Source organism: Pan paniscus, chromosome 16 (genome assembly GCF_029289425.2).
Source record: "Pan paniscus chromosome 16, NHGRI_mPanPan1-v2.0_pri, whole genome shotgun sequence".
In the NCBI taxonomy this organism is placed as follows: Eukaryota; Metazoa; Chordata; class Mammalia; order Primates; family Hominidae; genus Pan; species Pan paniscus.
In genome coordinates, this window is record NC_073265.2 from 21226660 (window position 1) to 21247793 (window position 21134).

Sequence of the window (21134 nt, forward strand, 5' to 3'; positions counted from 1 at the left end):
AGAAAAATCAGTCACAAAATGCCACTTTTGTATGATTCTATTTATATGAAATGCCCAGGATAGGCAAATCTACAGAGATAGAAGTTAGATCAGAGGTTGCCAGGATCAATGGTGGGGGAGAGAGGTACAGGGAGTGACTGCTAGTGGGTACGGGGTTCTTTTTGGGGAGATGAAAATGTTCTGAAATTAGGGAGTGGTAATGGCTGCATAACTCTGAATATACTAAAAACCACTGAACTGTACACTTGAAGGGTGAGGCTTATCATACAAAAACTGTATCACAATAAAGCTCTTAGTTTAAAAAATGTTTGTCTATGTCAAGAAACAAAGAAATAGGGTCATAGCTAGAAGATATGGGATATAAAATACTGGAACAAAACTGCCTAATAATATATCTAGAATCACACAATGCTTAGTCTTTACGCTGACTAAAATCACGAGATTTGTGTTTTATCGGTATTTCACATTTTTTACTTCTTCTAAGTCAGCCAGTAATTCCTCCTTCTCACTTAATCGTTGACTACAAAGACCAAGCCATTTTGACTCTGCCACCGATAAGCTTTCACATTTCTTTCCTCCTTCCATTCCCATGACTACCAAACCAGTGCAGGTTCTCCTCACTTCACTCTAAGACAACAGCGTGGCCCTCAAATACTGTCACACTCTTCAAGGCTCTGTGAGCACAATCTGTCTCATATTCTCTTCTGCTGTCACCAGATTTATTCTAAGACCGTTTCTTCACTGTTACTCCCCTGTTTCTCAACCAGTTACACAGAAAGATGAATATCCAGGCATGGTGTCATGTGCCTGTAGTCACAGCTACTCAGGAGGCTGAGGCGGCAGGATCCCTTGAGAATGTGAGATTCAGACTGCAGTGAGCCATGATCATGCCGCCGCACTCCAGCCTGGGCAACAGAGTGAGATTGTCTCAATAAATAAATAAATAAATAAATAAATAAATAAATAAATAAATGTGGTCTATCCATGCAACCGAATACTATAAAATTATCAGCCTTAAAAAAGAAAGAAGCCCTGTCACATGCTGCAATATAGATGAACCTTGAAAACATTACACTAATTGAAATCAGCCCATCACACAAAGACAAATGCTGTACGATTTCTCTTACATTAGGTTCAAAATTAGTCAAAATCATAGAGACAAAAAATAGAGCGGTTGTTTCCATAAGCCAGGGGATAGAGAAATGGGGAGTTGTTGTATAGTGGCTATAGTTTCAGTTCTCCAAGAGAAGCAAGTTCTAGAAACTCGTTACTCAACATGTATATTTTTAACACTACTGCACTGTATACTTACAAGTGGTTAATATGGTAAATTTTACGTTGTGCCTTATCACCATAATGTTTTTAAAAGAAGGGGTTTGTGTTTCCCTTCGTTGTGATCACCCATTTTTCACTTCAGCATTTTGAACTTGAGATTTCCTGTAGCGGTTTTACTGAGCCCTGCAGTTACCGGCTCAGAATGTCTCCACCACCTTGTAACCTTGTAGGCAGACACTTTTCAGCATCTTATTGGGCTCCGTGTGCTTGATGCTTAAAGTGACATGGAGACATGCCACTTGCTGAGAAGCAAAGAAAGGCAAAAGGTGACTGCTTTCCTGGCATCGATGAAGGCAGAGAGAAGGGATCTTGGAGGCACAGATATTAAGCCATAAGCAAAAACATGGGTTGCCAAAAAGAGAACTAACCCCTCTCCCGGTAACATTTCCAGGTGTTTTTCACAGAGCCAGTGGATTTCACAATGTGAGTGCTGTCCAGCACCAAAGGGAATGGCCAACAGGCATGGAGCAGCCTACGGCGTCCAGCACCCAGTAGGATGGCCAGAAGGCACGGAGCAGCCTGCCTGTCCCAGGAAAGCAGGAGTCACAGGACACAACTGGACCCAGGTAGGCATATATGTTAGTTTCCTGTGGCTGTTAGAGCAAATTACCAAAAATGTGGTGACTTAAAACAACAGAAATTTATTTTCTCACAGTTTTGGATATCAGAAGTCCAAAATCAGTATCACTGGGCTGAAATCTAGGTATCAGCAGAGCCAGTGCTCTCAGAGGCTGAGGGGAAAATCCATCCTCTGACTTCCCCAGCTTCTGATGGCTGCTGGCATTCATTGGCTTGCAGCTCCACCACTCCAGGCTCTGCCTCCTTGGTCACAGGGCCTCCTTCTCTTCTGCCTGAAGTTAAATCTCCTTTATCTCCCTTTTATAAGGATATATGTGCCAGGATTTAATGCCCACGGAGACAATCCAGAATAATCTCTCCTCAAGATCCTTAACTTAATCATACCTGAAAATATGCTTTTTCCAAATGAGGTAACATCTACAGGTTCTAGGAATTAGGACTCAATTATTAGCTCCCACTTATAAGTGAGCACACGCAGTATTTGGTTTTCTGTCTCTGTGTTAGTTTCCTGAGGATTATGGCTTCCAACTGCATCCATGTTGCTGAAAAGGACATGATTTTGTTCCTTTTTATATCTTCATAGTATTCCATGATATATACGTCCCACATTTTCTTAAAAAGAGATTTATTATGGGGTCATGGCTTACATTATTATGAAGGCAAAGAATGTGCCATCTGGAAGCTGGAACACTCAGAAAAATTGGTGATTTAATTCTGTCCAAGTCAGAAGGCCTGAGAACCAGGAGAGCTGATGGTGTACATCCCAGTCCCAGGACAGAAGATGAGATGTCCCAGCACAAGCAAAGAGGCAGAAAGAAAGGGGGCAAATTTCCCCTTCCTCCCTTTGTTCTACTCAAGCCCTCACCAGGTTGGATGATGTCCATCTCCATGGGGCCATCTACGTTACTGAATTCACTGACTCAAAAGCTAAAGTCACCTGGAAACAGTCACAAACACACCCAGAAACAATGTTTAATCCGAGCACCCTGTGGCCCAGTCAAGATGGCACATAAAATTAACCCTCACAGTGTAATCCCAGGAGCGAGGCAGATCGCTTGAGCCTGGGAGTTCCAGACCCGCCTGGGCAACATGGTGAAACCTGTTTTTTGGTTGTTGTTTGTTTTTCAGATGGAGTTTCGCTCTTGGTGCCCAGGCTGGAGTGCAATGACGGCTCACCGCAACCTCCACCTCCCGGTTTTAAGTGATCCTCCCGCCTCAGCCTCCCGAGTGGCTGGGATTGCAGGAGTGAGCCACCATGCCTGACTAATATTTTTTTTTTTTTTTTTTTTTTGGTGGAGACAGTTTTCTCCATATTGGTCAGGCTGGTCTCAAACTCCTGACCTCAGGTTATCTACCCACCTCAGCCTCCCGGGGGTGCTGGAATTGCAGGCGTCAGCGGCCATGCCCGGCGCAATTTATTAATCAGAAAGGAATAGATCGGCCTGGCGTGGTGGCTCACCCTTGTGATCCCAGGATTTTGGACGGCCAAGCGCAGTGGATCACTTGAGCCTAGGAGTTCCAGACCAGCCTGGACAACATGGTGAAACACGGTCTTTTTTTTTTTTTTGAGTGGAGTTTCGCTCTTGTTTTCCAGGCTGGAGTGCAGTGGCGCGGTCTCGACTCACCGCGGCCTCCACCTCCCGGTTAGGTGGTTCTCCTGCCTAAGCCTCCTGAGTGGCTGGGATTGCAGGCATGAGCCACCATGCCAGCTAATTTTGGTGATTTTTTTTGTACAGACGGGGTTTCTCCGTGTTGGTCGGGCTGATCTCGAGCTCCTGACCTCGGGTGATCCACCTGCCTCCACCTCCCTGGGTGCTGGGATTGCAGGCGTGAGCCACCATGCCCGGCTTTTTTTTTTTTTTTTTAGAGACGGGGTTTCTCACTTTTGGTCAGGCTGCTCTCAAACTGTGGACCTCAGGTGATTCGCCCGCCTTGCCTCCCGGGGTGCTGGGATTGCAGGCGTGAGCCACCACGCCCGGTCCAATTTATTAATCAGAAAGGAATAGATCGGCCTGGCGTGGTAGCTCATGCTTGTGATCCCAGTACTTTGGACGGCCGAGCGCGGCGATCGATTGAGCCTAGGACTTCCAGACCGGCCTGGGCAACGTGGTGAAACAGTTTTTTTTTTTTTTTGAGTGGAGTTTTGCTCGTTTTCCAGGCTGGAGTGCAGTGGCGCGGTCTCGACTCACCGCGGCCTCCACCTCCCGGGTTTAGGTGGTTCTCCTGCCTCAGCCTCCTGAGTGGCTGGGATTGCAGGCATGAGCCACCATGCCAGTTAATTTTGGTTTTATTTTTTTGGTACAGACGGGGTTTCTCCGTGTTGGTCGGGCTGATCGCGAGCTCCTGACCTCGGGTGATCCGCCCGCCTCCGCCTCCCTGGGTGCTGGGATTGCAGGCGTGAGCCACCGCGCCCCCGGTCCAATTTAGTAACCAGAAAGGAATAGATCGGCCTGGCGTGGTGCCTCCCCATTGTGATCCCAGGACTTTGGAAGGCCGAGTGCGGCAGATCGCTTGAGCCTAGGAGTTCCAGACCGCCTGGGCAACATGGTGAAACCCGGTCTCTGTTTTGAGACGGAGTTTCAGCCTTGTTGTCCAGGCTGGAGTGCAATAGTGTGATCTTTGCTCACCGCAACCTCGGCCTCCCGGATTTAGGTGATTCTCCTGCCTAGGCCTCCCTAGTAGCTGGGATTACAGGCATGAGCCACCATATCCGGCTAATTTTGTAGTTTTTCTTTTCTTTTTTTTTTTTTTTTAGTAGAGACGGGATTTCTTCATGTTGGTCAGGCTGGTCTCCGACCTCGGGTGATCCGCCCACCTCTGCCTTCCAAAGTGCTGGGATTGCAGGCCTGAGCCACTGCGCCCGGCGGAAACCCAGAACGGAAAAACAAAACAAAAACCACAAAGATTAGCCGGGTGTGGTGGGCCGCGCAGGTAGTCCCAGCTACTCTGAAGGCTGATGGAGGAGGATTGCTTCACCCCGGCTTCTAGGTGGCAGTGAGCTATGATGGCGCTGCTGCACTCCAGACTGGGCGACAGAGCGGGACTCTGTGGCAGGAAAAGGGAAAGGAAAAAAAAAGAAAAAGAATGTAAATAAAATTGCTAACTCAAGGAACAGCTTGACAGTATATTATTGCGACAAATAGAGGCAAAGGTTAGCAGACACCAGTGTTCACTTAGTGGGAACTGCAGGTGTTCCCCCCATAGGAGGCTGCTACTTTCCCACAAGAAATCCGTTACTGACTACCAATAAAAGAACACATCGTAGGTTTCTTACAATATACAAATAGCTAAACTTTATATAGCCACGACCATATTCTAGCACTGCTCTAAGCCATTTCCTACTCTGAAATAGCTACTATTGTTACCTCCATTGTAGAGAAAACAGATGCCGGAGGCTGTTGTGGAAGGCCCAGGGAAACTGACTATGAAATTGACTTGTTGTAAGTTTCAGACTTAAAAGTTCTTCCTGCTCTGCTCCTTACATTGCTACATTTTAGTTAAGGTACCTCTTACAATACTGGTCCTTTCTGTATTTGGAGGGACTTCTCTTGCAAATTGAAGTTTTTTCTTGCGCTAAGCATTTGGTCGTAAGATTATCTGCGTTTTACATCAGTTTAAGTACCTCTTTAGACATTGTTCAGTTAGGAATGTAAATAGGAGCTAACATTGTGTGTAAAAGGAAAGAACATCTGATTACAACCACTTTTGTTTCATAATACAAATATAAATCAATATGTTATTGGAAATGCAGGCTGGGAGGGGAGGGAAAATATGCATAGAGGAAAGCCCCATCTCTGCTTGGAGTTCAGCACTGGGTCTCTTTTTCCTTTCCACCTTCCTTGTCAAGGCTGCCACAGTGACAAGCACACAGGGATGCCTTTAGTGACACCTGCTGGGACAGACCTGGCAGAACGGATTGCAGATTTGCATGTTTCCTGGCTGCCTCTGCTAGCCTGAGTCAGCAGCCCACTCCAATTCATGCTGAGCTTAGACAGCTCAGGTTTGCAAAATTATCCCTTCCCTTGGAGCAACCGCTTTCCAGTCTCCTCATCATTCCTAAAGGAGAATGACATACATGCCAGCATGACAGAGGTCCAGAAATTTAGAGAAGCTTCATTGTGAGCCTATATCCTTAACAGGGGCTCAAACTACCAAGACCGAATGAAGAGAGAGGTTTTGCAGTAAAGCAGGAAGTCATTAAAATAATGAATCACCCAGCTAGGTTTTGAGCTCCTTTCCCACCAATTTAATGGAAAGTTTTATTGTCTTTCCAATGTACACTTTCATAAATTTTGCATAAATTTATTATTCACATCTTAACATAGGTAACTCCTTTGTGTTTGATCACTGAGCAAATTATATGCAGCAAAACAATCCTATATTTTGGTGAACTCATAGCTTAGAAAATACTAAAGACTCATTGTAAGCTGAGGGCAGCATTAAGCAAATTATATTTACCTTTGTGACTGCAAAACTTAATGATTCAATGCTTTTCCCATGAAATTTATCTTCCAATACTGATAGTTTTTTAAACAAAAAATATGAATTAAATATCAATTAAAATTTTATCATTGTTTTCAGAAACTGTGACTTCACTAGTTATGAACAGACTTGAAATGTATAGTTTTTAAGTTTGGAAATTCTTTGTAGTTTCATTTACTTTTCCAGGAAGGGAGTGAGATATTTTTTGCCACTGTTGCCTGGTTTTTGTTTGTTTTTTGATCATAAACAAAACTTAATGGAGCCTCAAATCTACTAACTCGGTCCTCCTCTGGCAATATGCCTTCTTCTGATTTCTAGATATCACTTGATATTTTTTAACACACTAATTTTATTACTTAAAAATTTATAAAAGTACTCAAAAGTAAGAAGCAAATTAAATTTGAAACCTTAGTAGTAATACCATCATCCAAAGTCATCATCAATAATATTTTGGCATATTTTATTTTAAAATACATTTCAGCACAGTTTAGTTATATTTGTTATATCTGTATCAATAAACTGTTTTCATATATCATTACTTTTATGGATATAATTTTTGATGTGTGACTAATACTAAATCTTATATACTTGCTATAGTTGACCTTGTGAGACATTTAGATTTTCAACTGTTTAGTACTTTAATAACCAGTTTTTATTCTAATATCATTATTAGAATAATATTACTATAGTATTATTATTATCGTAGCAATAACTTGTTTTTACAATAAATATCCTATTTCTCATTTAACTTGATTGGATCCGTGCATGGACAATTATGTTGGGAACATAGAATGTAACTGGCCCTGTTTCAACCCCTTAGATGTGGCCCTCAGTTCAGGGAAGGGAGGAGTTCTCTACTGGGCTGATAAAGCAGAATTCAGAAACATTGTTTTCTTCTCTACCTGGTGTCTTACAAAACCAGAAGATGTGAGTGTGACTCGTAAAGGCAAGAGCATGTATATTATGCAAAAGCAGCCTGAAATATTTTATTCACAGATAGACAGACAATGCTTGACTCCCTGCTAATCTGAAATACTTCGTGGGGAGGGCCAGGGAAATCAAAACAAAATTTCAGAAGTAGAATGAGCTATTTGGTGTATGTCTCCAAGGCCAATAAATAACAAGAAGGAAAAATAAATTTCTTTGCTAACAACAAGAAGGAGAAATAAACTTTTTTGCTCTAAAACATTTTCCAATTATCTCCACGACACTGGAGGGAAGGACTAACAAAAAAAAAAAAGAAAGAAAGAAAGAAAAAAAAAGAAAAGGAAAAAAAAAGATGGGGCATGGTGGCTCATGCCTGTAATCCCAGCACTTTGGGAGGCCAAGGCGGGTGGATCACAAGGTCAGGAGACTGAGACCATCCTGGCCAACATGGTGAAACCTGGCTCTACTAAAAATACACAAAATTAGCTGCAGGCACCTGTAGTCCCAGCTACTTGGGAGGCTGAAGCAGGAGAATGGCATGAACCCGGGAGGCAGAGCTTGCAGTGAGCCGAGATGGTGCCACTGCACTCCAGCCTGGAGGACAGAGCGAGACTCCATCTCAAAAAAAAAAAAAAAAAAAAAAAAATTAACCATCACAGAGGAGCAGAGAAAAACCTTCTCAAAGACAGAAGTCATTGATTTATTTCCATCCCGGCACAAGCTCCTTAATTCTGTAACTTGTCCAGAATGGTTTCCTGTCACTGTAGATTCTGCATCAGAACATCCTCTCATGCAAAGCTAAAAAACTCCAAACCACCTCTGTTAACTGTGCGGTGCTCCATGGTTTCACACAGTCCAGAGCTGCTTGTGTTTATCAAAAATGAAGCTGAAAACAAAATTCTTCCTTCACACAACCACTACATTCCATTGCACGTTTACCAAAGACATTTACCACGTTGGCATTATTTGTGCATCCATCAAGAAGTGCTGAAAAGCATTCCCCTCACACACTGCATGTGTCCTGTGAGTAGATCTTCCATTTTACTTGCCAGCTCTGGAAAACTTTGAATTTGTGTGTCGATGGAAAATTAAAGTTTAGTGGCATCTTTGCCCCACATTCACCCAACTTTTCTAAGGAACTATTTCAATGCTATTTTTCACCAGTGTCACTTTTCAGTCTTAGCCTCCTGGAGTACAACTTTATTAGAAGCCCGCAAAGCACTAGTGTTAAAATGAGAAATAGCAAACATCTGATTCTGTTGTGTTTTAACTCCATGCTTTTCTCTAATGTTTCATTGTTTTGAATTTAATTCTTTGTGCTTCCCACGTGAATGCAACTTACAGTTTGAATGTCTTCTTTCTTCACTAGCCGATGCATCTGTGCCAGTAACACACTGTGATTCTGTCCTTTCACCTTCAGTTATGCCTGTAAAACCAAATTCAAGACAGATGATCCTCAACTCACAAAGGACTTATAGCTCATCATCAGTTGAAAATATAAGCCGAAAATGCATTTAAGGCCGGGTGCAGTGGCTCAGCCTGTAATCCCAACTCTTTGGGAGGCTGAGGCGGGTGGATCACCTGAGGTCGGGAGTTCGAGACCAGCCTGGCCAACATGGGGAAACCGTGTCTCTACTAAAAATACAAAAATTAGCCAGGCATGTTGGTGCGCACCTGTAATCCCAGCTACTGGGAAGGCTGAGGCAAGAAAATCGCTTGAACCCAAGAGGCAGAGGTCGCAGTGAGCCGAGATCATGCCATTGCACTCCAGCCTGGGTGACAAGAACAAAACACACTGTCTCAAAACATAAAATTAAATTAAATTAAATTAAAATGCATTTAATACACCTAAGCTAACATCATAGCTTAGCCTAGCTTACCTTAAACATTCTCAGAAAATTTACATTCACCTTCCATTGGGCAAAAATTCTCTCTCACAAACCCACTTTAAAGTGTTGAATATCTCATGTAATGTATTGAATACTGAAGTATGGTTTCTGCTGAATGCATATCACTTTCACACCATCATAAAGTCAAAAAATTATAAGTCAAACCATTGTATGTCAGGGATCATCTGTCCATTAGAAATAGTACTTCTGAGTAAAACGAGGACAAACTCCTTTGGTCTTCATGTCCTCAGAATCACTTTCATAATCATCTCTTGGTTTACAAGGTGCATCTTTTCTTGGTTAAAAAAATTAATACAATTTATTTCACTCTCAAATTAGGTTTAATAATAAATAATACAACTTTCTTTTGTTTTCACTAATAATGCTAACATTGGCTTGATTTAAAATTAAAATTATTGCAAAAATAAGACTTTATAGAATAGACGTTCCCATTTTTCAGATGTGTGAGATTATACTATAGTTGACAAACTAACCTTAAAGAACGCAGCTTGCAATGTGGTCCTTGTGCATGTGACTCGTTTGCAGTTCACAGCCTCTGCATCTTTCCATCGAGTCTGACAAAACCTGAGTTGGTCTGTAACTGCTCATTGAGACAAGTCCCCTGATGTCACATACAGATGCTGGGAGAATGTCAAGTTTCTATAGAAATTTCTACACATTTACCCTGAATTTCTATGTTTCTATCATTACATAGAGATGACAGAGTGTTGACAGACTTTGAGTGGTCTTTAGTAACCAATTGTTGAAAGTCTGGTTTAGCTAAACTAGTTTGCAAGTACCTCGGCAGGTGCCTTTGCTGTAGGAATTCTCAGAGTCTCTATAAACTAATGAGCATTGGAAATCTGCAGGGGGGAAACAGAGTATGCAGTATCCCCCATGATGATTCAACCCCAGATTTTATTTTTCACTGAGCATCTCACACTTAGTAGTGTATCTTTTCTATGCATTGGGCACTGGGAGACGACGTGTAGTCATCTCAACAGAGACCTGGCCTTCAGACGCCACCACCCACTGCCGCTCTGTCCAGGCGAGCACCAACTTGCACTGTTTCAGAAGCAAAAGGAAAATGAACCGCAGCCACTGAAGTCCCTCAGAACTGAGGAAAAGTTACTGACTTTCCTGATTTGTGTTCAATCTGGCTGGCCATGGGTACAGACACAGCTGGTTTCCCCATTTGTGAGTCGGACGGATTTAATTCCTGGCTGTTTGAATGATGTATCCCCTCATCAGTGAAACCAACAGAGTAGCTCAACTTAATTTTCTCTTTCTATGGCATGCCATTTATACCCATTCAATTACGCCTGTGTCAATTAAGTCAAACATTCTTACTGTCTCTATTTCTAATAAAAAGTGGTAAACACTCGAAAACCCCTTTCATAAATAGGCATGTATAAAAGCAATGATCTTAATAAAAATGTTGGACTTAATAAAAGTATTTTAAAAAACAGTAGGAACCCTAATATAATAAAGGCCTTGGCCGGGCGTGGTGGCTCACACCTGTAATCGTAGCACTTTGGGAGGCTGAGGCGGGCAGATCACGAGATCAGGAGATCGAGACCATCCTGGCTAACACGGTGAAACCCCATCTCTACTAAAAACACAAAAAATTAGCTGGGCGTGGTGGCAGGTGCCTGTGGTCCCAGCTACTCGGGAGGCTGAGGCAGGAGAATGCTGTGAACCCAGGAGGGGGAGTTTGCAGTGAACAGAGATTGTACCACTGAACTTCAGCCTGGGCGACAGAGCGAGACTCTGTCTCAAAAAAAAAAAAAATATATATATATATATATATATATATATATATACACACATATATATAAACGCCTCATTTTGCCGGTGAGGACACTGAAGATTATAGAAGAAAGAAGGGCTTCATGCAAAACCACGTTCCTGATTGTTGGCAGAACCAAGCCCACAACCTGGAACTCAAGTTTCTCTACTTATAGTAGATGCTGAAAGAATTATAATACTTTATAACAACGTCATAATCATTTGACATTTCTAAGCTGGTCATGTTTTCTTTCATGTGTACTTCTCCCCTCTCAACAATTACTGTGCCCTTGGAAATTTAATAAAGCAGGATAATATTCAACTCAGTGACCTACAGCTTGACAAGCATCTCCTGCTCCCAGAAAACAGAAGGTGTTGCTGTCAAACTAATACTAAATAATAATTTTCTGTAGTCTAGAACCTCTGGACTTCCCAATTACATGACCAATAAACCCCCTCATTGTCTGAGCCAGTCTGAGCTGGGCAGCCTGACTGAAGTCTAGAACATCCTAACTGGCACAAAGGCCCTTAAGATGACCCCAAGCCACCTGTCTGGCTTTCTCTCTTGTCACTTCCTTCTACATCCTCTCTGCAACAACCAAATTAGATTACTCACCATTCCCCACACTGCCTTGTGATTTTCTTTCTTTCTTTTTTGTTTTTTGATGAAGTTTTACTCTCGTTGCCCAGGCTGGAGTGCAGTGGTGTGATCTCAGCTCACTGCAATCTCTGCCTCCTGGGTTCAAGTGATTCTCCTGCCTCAGCCTCCCGAGTAGCTGGAAATTACAGGTGCCCACCATCATGCCCAGCTAATTTTTGTATTTTTAGGAGAGACAGGTTTCACCATGTGGGCCAGGCTAGTCTCCAACTCCTGACTTCAGGTGATCCACCTGCCTCGGCCTCCCAAAGTGGATTTTCTTGTTTTACCCATGCACTTGCCCAAGCTGCCTTTCTGGCTCAAACCTTTCCCCTGGCCTTGCATTCTCTCTATCCATCTGCCCAAACCTCCCTCACTCTCCAAAGTCTCATTTCAAATGTTGCTTTTCCCTGAAGCTTCTCCCGGAATGACCCATATCTCCCTCCTCATTCTGATCATTTCCTCTTTGAATTCCCATAGCGTTAGGTATGCCCTCCTCTTCCAGCACTGAATCCAGCCTTGCCTCGCATTAGAGTCATTTGTACACCTGACCTTAATCCCCCTGAGGGCAGGGATAATTTGTGTTTATCCCAAAGTCCTGAAACAACTAGTACAGAACGTGAGACACAGGAAGGCCCCAGAATTGCCTGCCGAATAGAACAGTGATAGTGCTGAATTTGGTTCCTCCTTTAACCTGTGTGACCCCAGACGTTTGTTTTCTATGAAGCCTCAAAACATGGTTATGTTTCCTAATTTACAACTAACACATGGAAACCCATGTTTTGAAAATGGGGGTGGGGAGGATGAACTGAAGGCAGCCTCTTCAGCCAAGTTCCAAAGGCCAGGTGGCCCACTGTGAACCTTGTTTAACCACACAGAACATATCGATAGCTAGAACAAGGGATCTAACAGTTACCAGAATGTTTTCAGAAAGGTGACTTCAGAAGTGCCAAGCTTCAGGAAGACCTGGACTGAGAAGGGATCAGACAACTTTAGGAAAGCAGGTACCAAACAGCCCTTTTACAGTTTACACACAGGCCTTGGTGTCAGCAAAATACTGGTTTGAGTACTGGTTATGCATCAGAGATGCCACTCTGGACAAGTTCCTTATGCTCTCTGGGACTCTGCTTTCTCATCTAAAAAATGGGGATCACCTGAGGTCAGGAGTTTGAGACCAGCCTGGCCAACATGGCAAAACCCCATCCCTGCTAAAAATACAAAAATTAGATGGGTGTGGTGGCTCGCACCTGTACTTGCAGCTACTTGGGAAGCAGAGGCAGAACTGCTTGAACCTGGGAGGCAGAGGTTGCAGTGAGCTGAGATGGCACCACCGCACTCCAGCCTGCGCAACAGAGTGAGACTCTGTCTCAAAAAACAGGGAGGGGGGGGGCGGTGGATAATAATAGTGCCTACCTCAAGAGGTTGCTGTGAACACCAGAAGAAGCAATACACACCAAGTGCCTACAGATAGTAAGCACTTGGTAAAAATGTAACTGCCATTAACGATAAATATGATGCTCACAGGGTCAGTGGAAAAAGTAGTGGAAAGTAGGAGTGGTGGGAACAGAATAGGAGGGAACAAAGCACCTCTGAGTAGACCTTTCTGTATAGCTCCGACTCTTACTATGTTTCACCCTAATAATTCATTAAAACTAGGATAGGAAGGCTGAGGGTGTTTTTGGAATACAAACACTAATGAACCAAACTGCATTATAAATAGTGGCCACACTGAAAGGGATGAAGAAGAAAATAACTAATTTTGGAAAACAGTATTTTGACTGGGTACTGTAAGGCAAGCTTGTCCAACCTGCAGCCCAGGATGGCTTTGAATGTGGCCCAAAACCAATTAGTAAACTTTCTTAAAACATTATGAAATTTTTTTGTGATTTTTTTTTTTAGCTCATCAGCTATTGTTAGTGTTAGTGTATTTTTATGTGTGGCCCAAGACAATTCTTCTTTTTCCAGTGTGACCCAGGGAAGCCAAAAGTTTGGCCACCCCTGCTGTAAGGCTTAGGACAAAAATATTTCTCCACAAACAATGGACTCCAGTTAATCAATCTGTCACAGGCATATGGAACTACTTTATGACACTAGGGTCAAACAAATAAGTGAATAAAGTGTACATAACAAGAGCCACACTTCCCACTGTTGAAAAGGCTAAAAAGAAGGAAGAGGGGGAGGCTAGGATGAAATCTGTGCTTGGATTAAAGCGGAAACATTCGTTATCAACTCATGTTTATTTTAATATGTATACAGACAGATACAGAAACAGATGTAGATGTGTGTAGATGTGTGGTTAGTATGCATGTTTTATTTCCTAATCCTATCCACTGGGAGCACCTACAAAAAATTTACAAATTTTTTATATGACACTCCAATAGAAATCAGCATGCCTAGTACCACATCCTGGTTTCTAACAGCATTCTCCAATATCAGAACCAGGGCTCCTTGAAGTAATGGCTGATTCTGGGTCAGGGTAGAGAAAACACAAGATGAGCCTTGTAGTGCCAGAATGTATTGTAGTGCCAGAAAATAGACACACTCAAAAAAGGGTAGTGGCATAACAAGAGGACACAGGGGGCGATCGGAAGATGCGGGGCAAAAAGTTCCAGGCAGAGGAAAAAATTTCCAAGTTTGACAGAGGGCAAAAATTTCCAGCCACATGAAAAATAATCAAACCTTTGACTTATGTTCAGAGCTCTCAGATATTGCCATCATTAAAGGAACAGAAAAAAAATGTTGGGAAAGGAAGTTCTACTGAAAAGCTACCAAGTTTGAATGTCACTTCACTCATGAATCATGATGAGAAAGTCCATTATGAAGTACATCCATATTGTGTAAAGAGAAAACTTGAAACTTTCTTTCTTTCTGTTTGTTTGTTTGTTTGTTTGTTTTTGAGACAGAGCCTCACTCTGTTGCGCAGGCTGGAGTACAGTGAAACAATTTTGGCTCACTGCAACCTCCACCTCCCGAGTTCTAGAGATTCTCCTGCCTCAGCCTCCTGAGTAACTGGGATTACAGGCACCCACCACCACACCTGGGTAATTTTTGTGTGTTTTTTTTTTTTAGTACAGATGAGGTTTCATCATTTTGGCCAGGCTGGTCTCCAACTCCTAACCTCAGGTGATCTTCCTGCCTCAGCCTCCCAAAGTGCTGGGGTTATAGGCATAAGCCATCTCACCCAGCTGATTTATTTCTATTATAGGTTGAATTACATACATTTCTGATGCTATGCCACTGCACTCCACTGCACTCCATAACCTTAAAAAAATGGCAATTTCATATGTATTAGCCTAACACATTACCTAGGGTCTCCAGTGCCATGTTCAGTAGATACAGCGATAGAAGGTACCCTTGTCTATGTCCTAACTTTGACGAAAAGCGCTTCTAAAATTTTACTATTAAGTATGATAATTGCTTTACATTAAGGAAGATAGGGCCAGGTGTGGTGGCGCACAGCTGTAACCTCAGCACTTCGGAAGGCTGTGGGGAGGATTGCTTGAGCTGGGGAGGTGGAGGTTGCAGTGAGCCAAGATGTTGACACTACACCCCAGCCTGGGTGACAGTGAGACCTTGTCTTAAAAAAAAAGGAAGCTAGCTTGCTAATAGTGCATTATCTGATGTTGACTCTGCCCTTGCATTATTGTAATAAAACCTAATTCACCATGATGCATTATTTGTGTGTGTGTACATTGCTGTATTCAACTTGGTATTATTTTACTTAAAGTTTTGGAATTCATGTTCCTAAAAGTTAATAATAGCTAACATCTATTTGGTTTTCTATGTTCTGGGTCTTGTTAAGTTACTTTCCTTGAATTATTTCATTTCATCCTAGAAGGCTTATTGTAAAGGTTATTTCCCCCTTTATCGATGAGGAAGTGAAGGCCCAGTGAAGGCAAGTCATTTTCCCTAAGGTCACAGGGAGGATAAGTAGTGGCAGCAGGAATACAAATCCGGATTTCCTGGCTCCAGAGGCCAAGCACTAAGCACTGCCCTGTGCCCTCTCCCTGTGACAAAGACTCGTCATTCAGACTGTTCCATCGTGAACTTTCCTTGGACATCCTTTTGTGCCAAGCTTTGTACCAAGATTATATTATTCTTGATAGATAATTAAATAGCTTTTTCTTTTATTAAAAAAACTTGTCAAACTTTTATAAAAACCTATTTAATCCTATCACCTTTGCTAGCCTGACGTTGACAGTTTTGCAGTGGCCTACAGGTTTTACGGCATGTGCAAGCTCCTGTCCTGGGGATACTGGGAAGGTATACATCCCATAAAGCCAGGGATACAGACCACAGAGCAGCAGCAGACTCCCCCACCCTCCAGCACCCTTGGTTGTTTTTTGTTTTGTTTTATTTTGTTCTGTTTTTTTGAGATGGAGTCTCGCTCTTTTCGCCCAGGCTGGAGTGTAGTGGTGTGATCTCAGCTCACCGCAACCTCTGCCTCCCAGGTTCAAGGGATTCTCCTGCCTCAGCCTCCCAAGTAGCTGGGATTACAGGTGCCCGCCACCACACCCGGCTAATTTTTTTTTGTATTTTTAGTAGAGACGGCGTTTCACCGTGTTAGCCAGGATGGTCTTGATCTCCTGACCTCGTGATCTGCCCACCTCGGCCTCCCAAAGTGCTGGGATTAAAGGCATGAGCCACTGCACCTGGCCAGCATGCTTTCAAGTACTGGGGTACACCTAAGCTCTCAGCTTCTAGCTAGGAGTCATTTGGTACCCCTTTATCCCAAAAGACCTGTCACTGTCTTTGGTTTTCAAAGCCCAGCAGGCTCCAGGCTCTTCAGCCTCCAACCACTTTGCATTTCTTTACTGCTTTTCATTCATGAAGGTGATTAACTTATTTTTCAGCATGGGTGTGTCTTTTTTATTTACTTAATTTTTTATTGTTATTTTTTGAGATGGAGTCTCACTCTGTCATCCAGGCTGGAATGCAGTGGTGAGATCTCCGTTCACTGCAACCTCCGCCTCTTGGGTTCAAGTGATTCCCCTGCCTCAGCCTCCTGAGTAGGTGTGACTACAGGTGTGTGACACTATGCCTGGCTAATTTTTGTATTTTTAGTAAACACCGGTTTTCACCATGTTGGCCAGGCTGGTCTTGAGCTCCTGACCTCAGGTGATCAGCCTACCTCGGCCTCCCAAAGTGCTGGGATAACAGGCGTAAGCCACCGCACCTGGCCTTTATTTACTTTATATATCTCACCTATTACTGCTGCAGTTTGCAGAAGAGAGGATGCCCTCAACCCTAACTTCTCCCCACCATCCCAAAGGGGAAGTCTGCTCCACGTCATCAGTGTTCTTGTTTTTAAAGACCATATGTCAACATGCCAGATTATAGCAAAGGGATGTCGAGGGAGCAATATGAAAGCAAGCCTCAGAGTCCTGGAGAGAAGGTGACAGAGCTGCCTTTTGAAGGTGGTCACTCCCTCAGATTCTGCCCTTCCTGCCTTGTTCCTCCAGTTGTCAGATTTGCTGTTGGGGCCCTCATGGGGGAGGGGTGGGGGCTGGACTGAGAGGGAGATGGAGAAGCTGCCAGGGGCCATTTGGATCCAGAATTGCAGCAGTTCCAGCCAGGTCCGGAGGTGGTTGCTGTCCCCCAGCCCCCAAGGGAATGGTACTGATTCCAGAACGTGGCGAGAACTCCCTGGCCAGGAGAAGGAGGTGCTTGCTCCCTTGAATCACCTGAGCCCAGGCTGGAAGGCCCAAGGGGGACGATGAGGCCAGCTCACTCCAGCTCCATCCCCTCCCTTTAACCCTGAGCTAGTCACCCTCCCAGATTCCAGGCCCTTTTCCTAAGAGCCATCCCTGCAAAGCCTGCAGAGAGCAGCACTCCCTCATGCCAGCTCACCCTGCACTGTCCTTTCTTTCAGCAACCCCATGGGTATGAACTTGAGATGATTCATTTTCCTAAAAGCCTCTTTGGGCTGAGGGAATGTGTGGGTGGCTCGGCGAGGTTTGGAGCGGGGGCCTCACAGAGCTGCTGTGAGGGCCAGGGCCTCCTTCCCTGGAGGTCGTCTGCAGCCTGGGAAGCGGCGCCGAATGGCACCGGCTTTGCAGGCAGCCTAAGTCATCCCCAGCGGCCTGGGAGGCTGGGGGTGCACCGGCTCCCACTCCCGATAGGGCCGAGGCTCCTTCCTCACCTAAGAGGTGACTGTCTTGAAGAGTGGACACAGAGGAGCCAGCAACCTGGACGGTGAAGGCAGCCAGGAGAAAATCTGCAGCTCAGTCCGAGACAGACGTCTCCTGCAACACAGCTATTGTAGAGACGGGGAAACAAGGCTGAGAGAGAAGGGGGCTTGCCCAAATCACCAGACCTGGAATGTTTTGAGCTATGGGCGTGGATCTCCCAGGAAACGTGTTTTATGGCACCACCGCCTCTGGTCACCCACCCCGAGGTGTGGCGGGCCTGGACAGCCAGCTTGACTGAGGGCCAGGCTGGTGAAGTCAAACCTACCACTCAGGAAAGAGACCCAGCCCTTCTCCAGGCAGAGTTCAAATGTGAGGGCTGCCTTCTTTGGGCCTCAGTTTCCCCACCTGAATTCCAAGGACCCTTCTAACTCCCACACTCTGGGCCAAGCTTTTCCTCTGAGCCCCAGTCAGCCTAGAGGACCTAGGATACATCTTCCTTGGACAGAGACCCACCATAGGGGCAACAGGAGGTAGGGGTGGGGGTAGGCAAGGTTCCTGTAGGGAGGTGGAGCTGCCATCAGAGATGGTGACTGCAGGCAGTGGGTGTATCGTGGCTATGCTACTACTTCCTGGGTGACCCCATGACATTTCTTTCCCCACTCTGACCTCAGTTTCCCTATCTGTTCTGTGGAGATAAGATGCCTGCCTACATATTTGGGGACTGGGATGTGTGTGGGGGCCAGTTGCAGTGTTTCTTGGTGTGGTCCTGGGGCAGCCTGCACCACCCCATAGAGTTTGCTGGGCCCCACCCTAGGCTCACAGGACCAGAATCTCTGGGAATGAAGCCTGGGAATTTGCATTTCCACAGGCATCCGGCAGATTCTGACATGACTGAAAAGCACTAATAGTATATAGCAAGCTCTTTATAAAAGGTAAATTCATAGCTGCCTTTTCCTAAACATAAATCTCACCTTCCCTTCCTCAGTTAAGGACACACACCCCAGTTGAAAATCACTGTGCCTTTCCAGATGCAGAATCTGACCTTTCCAATAGGATTCTGTTAACTGTTACTTTCTGTAGTTTGTATTCCAAAACAAGGGGAATATCTTTCCATTTTTTCAATATAAATGTTTAGGTCAAATATGCTTTTTCAAACTAGACACACACTCACACAGTTTAGGATTTCAGCTATGGCTTCCTCTCAAATTATTAGCCCGTTTCTGCCAGGGAGCAGTTTTTCCCAGACAAGACCCTGGACAGAGGCTGGTGGGGCCCCCTCCTCATCAGAATCACTAGATCATGACTGACCCCTAGAGGTGGCTTTTCTGCTTAACAGTCAGCCCATGGGCTGGGATGGGACCCCCAAAGCTGTGGCAAAATCTTCCACCCATCCTGGGCCCCCCTGCCATCTGTGGGGAAAGGTCTGTCCCTTGTCTTCTGGGCCCAGCCGGCCTCACACTCATTCGAAGCATGTGCTGTGCTTGGCTGGGCTCTGCTGTGCCCCTTTTTGGGGTGAGGCAGAGTGTATTCCAGCCCCCAGCATCCCTGCCGTTTATTCCCACCCCTCATCCCCACCCCCATACACACTCACAAGTACAAACAGAGGCGCAGTCACCGGCACACACCACCCTGGACAGCACCATTTCCAGCCTCAGCGGGGCAGTCTCCTTACAGGGAAGTTAATGAGGCACCAAAGAAGGCTCAGGGGACAGGGAGAACCTCTATCGAGAAGAGGCTCCTAGACCTGGTTCTGCCTCTGACTTGCTGGGGGTCCTTGAGAAAGCTGCTTCCCCTCTTTGGCCTCAGTTTCCTCAGCTGAGAAATGGGGGGTCGGCCAAATGGTCTAAGGTTCTGGGAACCTCTAAGTCAGAGCCCATAGCTGGTGGTCAAGATGAGGGAGAGGCCTTCAGGGTCAGCCGAATGCCAGAGAGGCAGGACAGGCCCAAAGGTGAGTAACCTGAGCACATCGGGTGGGTTCAGAACAGGTGCATGAGCCCCACAGCCTGCACAGCAGCTCTGAACTTGGGAGCCCGCTCGCACCAGCCCAGTGGGACTTCAGAGATGTGGGGTCCAGCCTCTCCTACTATTGCAGGGCTAGGGGCTGGGAGCTGCAGATTCTGACCCCACAGCTGCCTTAGACATGCCAGATGGGCTGGGGAAAGACACACCCCTCTCTATGAAATGAGCAGTCAGTCCAAATAGGTATACTAAAGAAGGGCTGTGGGATGCACCCAGCTGTAGCCTGGGGCTACAGACTGGCTTCCAGGGTACTCAAGCAGCTGGCCTCTTGGGTAGCAGCCCCGGGTATGAGAGGCAGGACTCAGAATCTAGGCCAAGCCTCCACAGGAATCCCCTCTGGAGAGCCCAGGCACTCTGCAGGAGGGGCAGCAGGCAGCAGGTGCACCAGGAGCATGTTCCACAAGGTGCCCAATATCACATCTGCTCAGATAGGCAGCGAGTTGGAATGTGGATGCAGTAGGCAGGGTGGCAGCTGCTCCCTACGGCCAGGAGTCCAGCCCGGCACCCACCTGAGTCCACCTCAGTCCTGCCCAACTGGGTCATCCGTGCTCTGGGCCCTCTGGTCCCACCCACAGAGGGAGGGCTTTGGAGCGACCAGGTGAGCTGGCCATTGTGGGAGGATGTAACCAACTCCTGAGCCTGGCAAGCCAGGCAGCCCCTTGCCAGCATCCCCACACCCACCTCTCCAGCCCTCCTCGTTCCCTGATCCTCCCATCCGCTCCCCTGACCCAGCAGTTTCCTCTGCTCACTCTCTTCCTGCTCCCAGGCTCGCCTGGTCACGTGTCCTTCACTCTCCTCTGAGTCTCCCTCTTTCCAAGCCGCCTCCACTCTACTTGACACACTCTCCCTTAAGACACCAGAGTACACAAGCGCAAGTCCCTGCACCTCACCTTTACTCCCAGACATGGGAGGGAGATGACATGAAGACCCAAACATCACTTAGCAGGAGATCTGGGGTATGCAGAGGGGCAGAACTGAGGCTGTGGAAGCTCCAGGGGCTCCCTGCAGGAGGCCGCATGTAAGCTGGCTATTGAATGTGGCTCTGAGCTGAGACCTCTCCTTGAAGCTCCAGACCAGGAGCCAGCTGCTAGCTGGACCCCTCCATTTGGTGTCTCAGAGAAACCTTGCACTCCATAGATCTGACTCTGAACCCAGAATATCCCATCTCAGCCCTGTCTCTTCATAGGGAAAGCACCACCTCTGACCCAGTTCTGCACCAAACCCACATTTGAGTCATGGGGCTCCTGCCCTGCACTGTGAGCACTCTGGATAAGCCAGTGCTGAGGGGGAAAGAGCTCTGAATGCCAAGCCAAAACATGAGTTTCAACTCCACCTCCAGCTCTGAGA

The 21134-nt window shown here is 45.6% G+C and overlaps 1 protein-coding gene and 1 pseudogene across 1 annotated transcript in view; one reads left to right on the plus strand and one right to left on the minus strand.

Annotated features, from left to right (window-relative positions):
- Positions 1 to 3627: 3627 nt before the first annotated feature.
- The window catches only part of LOC129394060 (golgin subfamily A member 6-like protein 26), a 61811-nt gene continuing 44304 nt past the window's right edge, over positions 3628 to 21134 (minus strand). The window contains exons 13-15 of the mRNA XM_063596519.1: positions 8998 to 9095; positions 8666 to 8749; positions 3628 to 4959 (exon numbers count right to left, since the gene is read on the minus strand). The gene's annotated coding sequence lies outside the window, so the exon portion shown is untranslated. The remainder of the gene's footprint in view (positions 4960 to 8665; positions 8750 to 8997; positions 9096 to 21134) is intronic.
- On the plus strand, positions 19660 to 20809 carry LOC117975984 (uncharacterized; annotated as a pseudogene).